The sequence below is a fragment of the Haplochromis burtoni genome, unplaced genomic scaffold (assembly GCF_018398535.1).
Source record: "Haplochromis burtoni strain Fernald_Lab_line unplaced genomic scaffold, NCSU_Asbu1 Contig_2419, whole genome shotgun sequence".
NCBI lineage: Eukaryota > Metazoa > Chordata > Actinopteri > Cichliformes > Cichlidae > Haplochromis > Haplochromis burtoni.
The window spans coordinates 1-6452 of NW_024584780.1; the positions used below are offsets into that span (position 1 = coordinate 1).

Here is a 6452-nt window from a genome sequence, read left to right on the forward strand (position 1 = left end):
TTTGAATTTGCGCTTGTTTTTTGCTTTCACTTTCATTTTGCAATTGCACGAACGGTGTGTAGAGAGCAGCAGCACTGATTGGTGAGTGACGATTAATTGCACACCAATTCCTCTGACATCGTCTTATCACTCACAGGAGCCCTCACTCCTGTGCGAGCGCTCTGTGGCTGCTCTTGCTGCAGTAAAACTGTGTGTTTCTCTCTGATTCTCAGCTGAAGAAGTGTCCTAGGATACATCTCCTGACAGCAGGGATTTTAGTTCTGCAGAGCCAAACACGACAGGTCAGGGTGAAGAAGGGGCAGTTAGTTATGACAAATCAGGCAAAAGATGACGGACTCTGTGGGTTCGTGGGGAAAAGGATTTCACAAACAGATTAAAAGTGTCTATAAAAGCAGTGTTAGCAGCTCTGTACTCTGGAGGCTAAGCAGTCTGCTGAAACACAGGCACCATCATTCAGAAGCAGCTCCGAGTCCCTCTGTGACCACTAAAGTGGAGGTGTGGAGCAAGAGGAGGAGGACAGGTGGACGACACCAAAGTGACAGCAAAGAGTTCATGTTGCTAACAGCTCACCTCTCTGCAGCAGACACAGGCTGGCCTTTAAAATGAATGATGCGACCATTAGACCTGTCACTCTTACAGGACACACAGCTGGGTCCAGGTTCAGGTTCAGGTCCAGGTCCAGCAGATCTCTTATGGAGCCTGTTAAAGAAGAAAATGTGTTTTTCATTTACAGAAGCTGATGAAGACTTAGATTACCTTCATCATCCCAAACAGAGAAACAGGTTACTTTACGTTACTAACAGCTCACCTCTCTGCAGCAGACTCAGGCTGGGATTTAAAATTAATGATGCGACCATTAGATCGGTCACTCTTACAGGACACACAGCTGGGTCCAGGTTCAGGTTCAGGTTCAGGTCCAGGTCCAGCAGGTCTCCCACTGATCCTGTCACAGAAGAAAAATGTGTTTTTCATTTGCAGAAGCTGATGAAGACTTAGATTACCTTCATCATCCCAAACAGAGAAACAGGTTACTTTACGTTACTAACAGCTCACCTCTCTGCAGCAGACACAGGCTGGACTTTAAAATTAATGATGCGACCAATCGACGTGTCACTCCTTAAGGACCCAGAGCTGGGTGGAGGTCCAGGCTGGTTCCTGTGAATAATGATGGAGCAGTGATGTGAGTGCTGAGCTGTGACATGGAGAAGAGTCATGGACAGTTAGAGATGGTCGTCTCACCTCTGAGCTTTGGTCTGGCTCTCTCTGGCTCTCTTAGAGGGAGGGACTCCCTCCTCTCTGTCCTCACACTGATCCATGCTGCTCAGCTCACACACACTTTCTACCTGCAGAGGAAACACAAATCATTCATGTGCACATCAGCTGATGTCCATCATGTGTGCTGTCCAAACATCAGCTGCTCTGCTATCAGTCCACTAGATGGAGCCGTGATATGAGCAGAACTTTGTGCCATCAGAAACTCAACAGAATAGAATTCAACTTTATTGTCATTGCACACATCACAGGTACAAGGCAACAGTTTGCATCCATCCAGAAGTGCTTTAGCTACAATACAGATATCTTATAGAAAGGTCTGTTACACTGTATCTGTGAGAGACCAACAGCTGGGGTCAAACACTAATAAGGTCCTGACGTCTGCACTTTTCACTTAAATCATGTCTGTGTACAAACAGAAATCAGTAAGTGTTACTTGGTTTTAACATATAGAAATACATTAGAGTACGGCTCAGTCGCATTTTTATTTTTAAACCACTTTTTTTTAGTTACATTAGCAGTCTTTAGGTTAGTCTGACTTGAGTTTCTAATATTCTTCTTTGGTTCCCCTTGTGTCTCTGTGTTTATGTCCTTCAGTTTGTTCTCATGTCTCTCCTAATGCTTCAATCTCTCCTCACTCTGTCTCGTCTCCACATCGCCTCGTTGTCTCCTCCCATTATCTGCCTAACCCTGAAAGTCTTTTCCACACAAAAGCAACCTCTTGTGTGAGTTAGTCTGCGCCATAGTGTTTCCTGTTTTACTTTTGGTAGTCTGGTGTGCTTCCTGTTCGGCTTTGTTTGCCTGTTTCGTAAGTTAGCTCACCTTCAGCTGTGCTGCCGTCCCCATTTGCCCACATTTATAATAATAATAATAATAATGGAGTGGATTTATATAGCGCTTTTCAAGGCACCCAAAGCGCTTTATGATACCACTATTCATTCACTCTCACATTCATACACTGGTGGAGGCAGCTACGGTTGTAGCCACAGCTGCCCTGGGGCAGACTGACAGAAGCGAGGCTGCCATATCGCACCATCGGCCCCTCTGGCCAACACCAGTAGGCAAGTAGGGTAAAGTGTCTTGCCCAAGGACACAACGACCAGGACAGAGAGCCCAGGGATCGAACCGGCAACCTTCCGGTTACAGATGCGATTCCCAACCCCCTGAGCCACGGTCGCCCACAATTATGTGTGTGTCTCCCTCTGTCCTGCATCGCAACCTCCCTCATGACTGTGTGTTCGTTTAGTTTTGTGTTTTATCCTGGTCGAGTGTTGTATTTATTTTTCCTTCACGCAATAAAAATGGATGTTTTTGAGCCAAATAACATAACTAAACAATTAAAAAATAAGAAAATCCTTTTTAAAACTTTATGTGAAATGTAATTTAGAAAGAATGCAATTTCTGGTGAGGAATAAATTAGTACACCCCCACCTGTCATCCTACTTAAACATCACGTCAGGTGCACACGATCAGTAGATTGTTACTAGCGCTGGGTTTTTATAATCGATTCATCGATTAAAATCGATTCTGGCTTGGATAACGTGAAATCGATTCATTAAAATCCTGAATCGATTTTTTTATATAAATTTATTTTGCCCGAAATGCCAGAATCTCAGGTTAAACCTCACAACATTTCAAGAACCACCAAACAGCTAAGACAGTAAATGAGAGCAGGTACAGGGATTCTGCACAAAGACTTAAACACACAGCGCGACCCGCGGATCAGAATCAGTGAGATGTGACTTTCTCACAGTCGGGGCTGAAAGCCGACAGCTGCTGATCCTGATCTGTCGGCGCTTTGTGTTCACGCCCTTTATGCGCTGATTCTAAAGCTGTTGGTTTGATGTCTCTCCAACAATATTGACCGAACCAGCAGCAAAAGAAGATCCAAACGCTTCACATAAACATCGTCATGGATTCACTCTTTTACTGTTTTGCTTCCACCACAATAAAGTCACACTTCATGCACAGCTCTCTCTCTCTGTTTTCTTCATTATTCGCTTGCTTGTTACGCACAAGTCTACCGTTGTTTACAGGCTGTCGGCCGCTGTTATTTTCCCTTTTACATTCTTCCGAAAAGAAAATCTAATTTCTGCTGTTCAATACTGAACAAATTTAAACTTTTTAAAATTATGCAAAATGCTTAGACGTGTCTCTGATGATGAGTCATTTGGACACCAGAGCAGTCAAGATGTTTGGCGTAAACCAAATCCAATCTTCAAAGAAAAGAACCTCATACCAACTGTGGAGGTGGCAGTATCATAGTTTGGGGATGCTTTGCTGCAGCAGCACCTGGCCAGCTCACCATCATAGATCATCATCTGACTGTGTATCAGGGGCTGCTTGAAGAACATGTGAAACCATCTGTTAAAAAATTAAAGCTGAAGCAGAACTGGACACTGCAGCCTGACAATACACCAAAGCATACCAGCAAATCCACCAAAGGACTGGCTAGAAACTAAGCACAGAGTCCTGATGAACAAGGCGTCTGTGATGGCTGAAACCCAAAACATATCCACAGACAGCACAGGTGTTATACTTTATATTATAGTTTAATCAGGTTTTGTTTGCTTCTTTAAATTTAGATGTTAGTTTTATTTATTATGTATTCAGGGTCTGTGTCAGAGATTAATGCAGGCATTACAAACTGAACTCACATCCAACATCTAAATAATAGAATAGCCTTCATTGTCATAAATAAATGCCAAATAAATGTCTATTGAAGAATAATGAGGCACGTTTTTCATTTTTGTTGTTTTTTTAGCCAAACTAAAAAACACTAACAGGACATTTCCTATAAAACGTTGTTTAATCTTCCAAATTAATTTCATTTATTATTATCAGTAATTTAGCTTCATTTTTTATTTAGTTTTTCTTTCTGTTTTAACTTTTTGAGCTCTAGTTTTAGTTGTGAGTTCAGTTTTAGTGAACTACAATAACTTCTGTAACACTTCTTCCTGTTGGAGCGGAGCCAACTGTTTGTGGCGCAGTATTTTTAGGACCGCCATGTTGAATCTGTATCTAGCACACTTCTATACTAAATATTAATTTAACCCCTTAGCAGTCGGACGTACCGCCCACGGGACATTGGATGGTTTAGGGGACTAATTGGTTACGTACAAAAACTTATCAAAAAAGAAGCTAAACATGTTATATATATTTGGAAAGCTGAGATTCTCGTGATTCGAACGATGTAAAGCATTTCAAGATAGAATCAACATAGCAGGTACAATTAGTGTTTATGTCAGGCTGCCAACATCGAAAAAAAACAATAACAATAAGGTCTGTACTCACATATAAAGCACCTGTTAGTCCACTGGTTCATAATATTCCAACAAAAACGGTGTAGTTAGACTGCCAAGAGTCCAGGCAATCCAAATCAGTCCAATATTTAGTCTCTGAGACATTTATATGTTGATAAACATCCACTGAATGTAATAGTATTGTTTCAAAGTAGCCGGCGAATAATCCTATTTTCGGTGCTTCCTGAAGCATTAGCAGATCTTGACATGTAAATATTCCGGGTATTTTGATTTCAAAATGGCCGCTGACCTCTGCACTTTCGATTGACACCTCATTTGAACCAATGGGTGCTTCACACAGGTGTGAACAAGCAGCGATAGCCAAACACAGCTGGTGGTCAGCGGTCTGGCCAGCCCCCCTTTGATGGGCAGTAACTTCTTCCAATTGTGGCAGAGTGTCAAAATGATTGGCGTATCAGATAGCCAATGATCTTTAAAGAAGATTGATATGCAGCTTAAGGGGGAGGACACTTGTTTTTCCCCTTTTATTTGCATGCGCAAAAGGTTTTTGTCACTCGTGCGCTTTTGCGTAAACTTTCATAGCGACGACAGCACTCGTGCGCTTTTGCGTAAACTTTCATAGCGACGACAGCGTCTGTGTTCATACAGCATTTTGAGAGAACTTGCGACCAAAGGAGCTTTGTAAGTACAAAATGGCAAAGAGGAAAACTTACTTCTCACTGGAAGAAGTCCTCGAACAATGCACTCGGCGTGACAGTGATCAGTCGGAGGAAGATATTTCCGAAGAAGACAGTGATGTTTCCTTTGTTGACTCGGTAGCAGAGGATATTTTTTTGGATGGAGGAGACGCTACTCTCGACATGTAAGTGTTTATTATATCATACAATGATATTACTGTTTGTATGTGTGCCTTTGTGTGTGTGTGTGCGCCTTTGTGTGTGTGCGCGCCTGCTCCTCTGTGTGTTTGATGCGTTTTTACTAACTCCTGCTGTGTTTATATTGTTTGTTTGTGTGTGTGCATCTTTGTGTTTTGATTGTGTTCTTACTAACTCACGTCGTGTGTCTTTATATAATGTGTGTATATATATATATATATATATATATATATATATTGTGTGTGTGTTTTGAGGTGTTCCTGCTAACTTATATCGTTGTTGTTTTTTTGTATATCACAGACAATCATCAGAATCAGATGAACTATGGGAGCCAGCCAGTAAAAAGACAAGTACAGAGGAACACGATGACAGCATTTCGTCAGAAGAGGAGCCACATCCTTCCACTTTCCAAAGAGTTTCTGGAAGCAGAAGGCCAAGAGGGAGGGGGAGAGGAAGAGGAAGAGGGAGAACTGGCAGCAGTCAAGCTGAGATGCCAGCCAGTACATCTGAAGAGGGATGGAATGATACAGATGCTCCAGACATAATACCACCACAGCCCACCTTCAGGCCCATCAAATCACCAGGACCTCAGATCATACCTACAGCTTCATACACACTTTTACAGCTTTTTCAACTTTGCTCCATCGCCCGCACCATCACCCTCTCCAAACAGAGCACATCACAAGCCTGTGCATATCAGTGGACACAGCACCACAGGTCGTCTGAGGTGCAGACACTGCCAGGCAAAGACACCAGTAAAGTGCTCCTCCTGTGATGTGCCTTTGTGCTTTTTGCCAAGTCGAGATTGTTATAAAGACTGGCATGATGCCAATGATCTCTAAAAAATATAATTGTAAAAATACATTTGTGTGAAAAACTATATATATATTTATACACCCACAGATGCATATACATAATGTGTATATATAGTGAGTTTTAATGCCATAATAATTTTTTTTCCCTTTACATTTGTTTCGAAATTGAAAAAAAAACACTGTATAATGTTTATGCTCCTGTAATTTTGTAAAGTATTGACAATAAA

At 41.9% G+C, this 6452-nt stretch overlaps 1 long non-coding RNA gene across 1 annotated transcript; it reads right to left on the minus strand.

Annotated features, from left to right (window-relative positions):
• Window positions 1-17: 17 nt before the first annotated feature.
• Window positions 18-2131, minus strand: LOC102298034. The gene is made up of 5 exons (XR_318192.3): window positions 1240-2131; window positions 1054-1155; window positions 809-943; window positions 571-699; window positions 18-260 (listed from the first exon to the last, which is right to left on the minus strand). It is a non-coding gene; the product is annotated as an uncharacterized LOC102298034 (long non-coding RNA).
• Between the last annotated feature and the right edge of the window lie 4321 nt (window positions 2132-6452).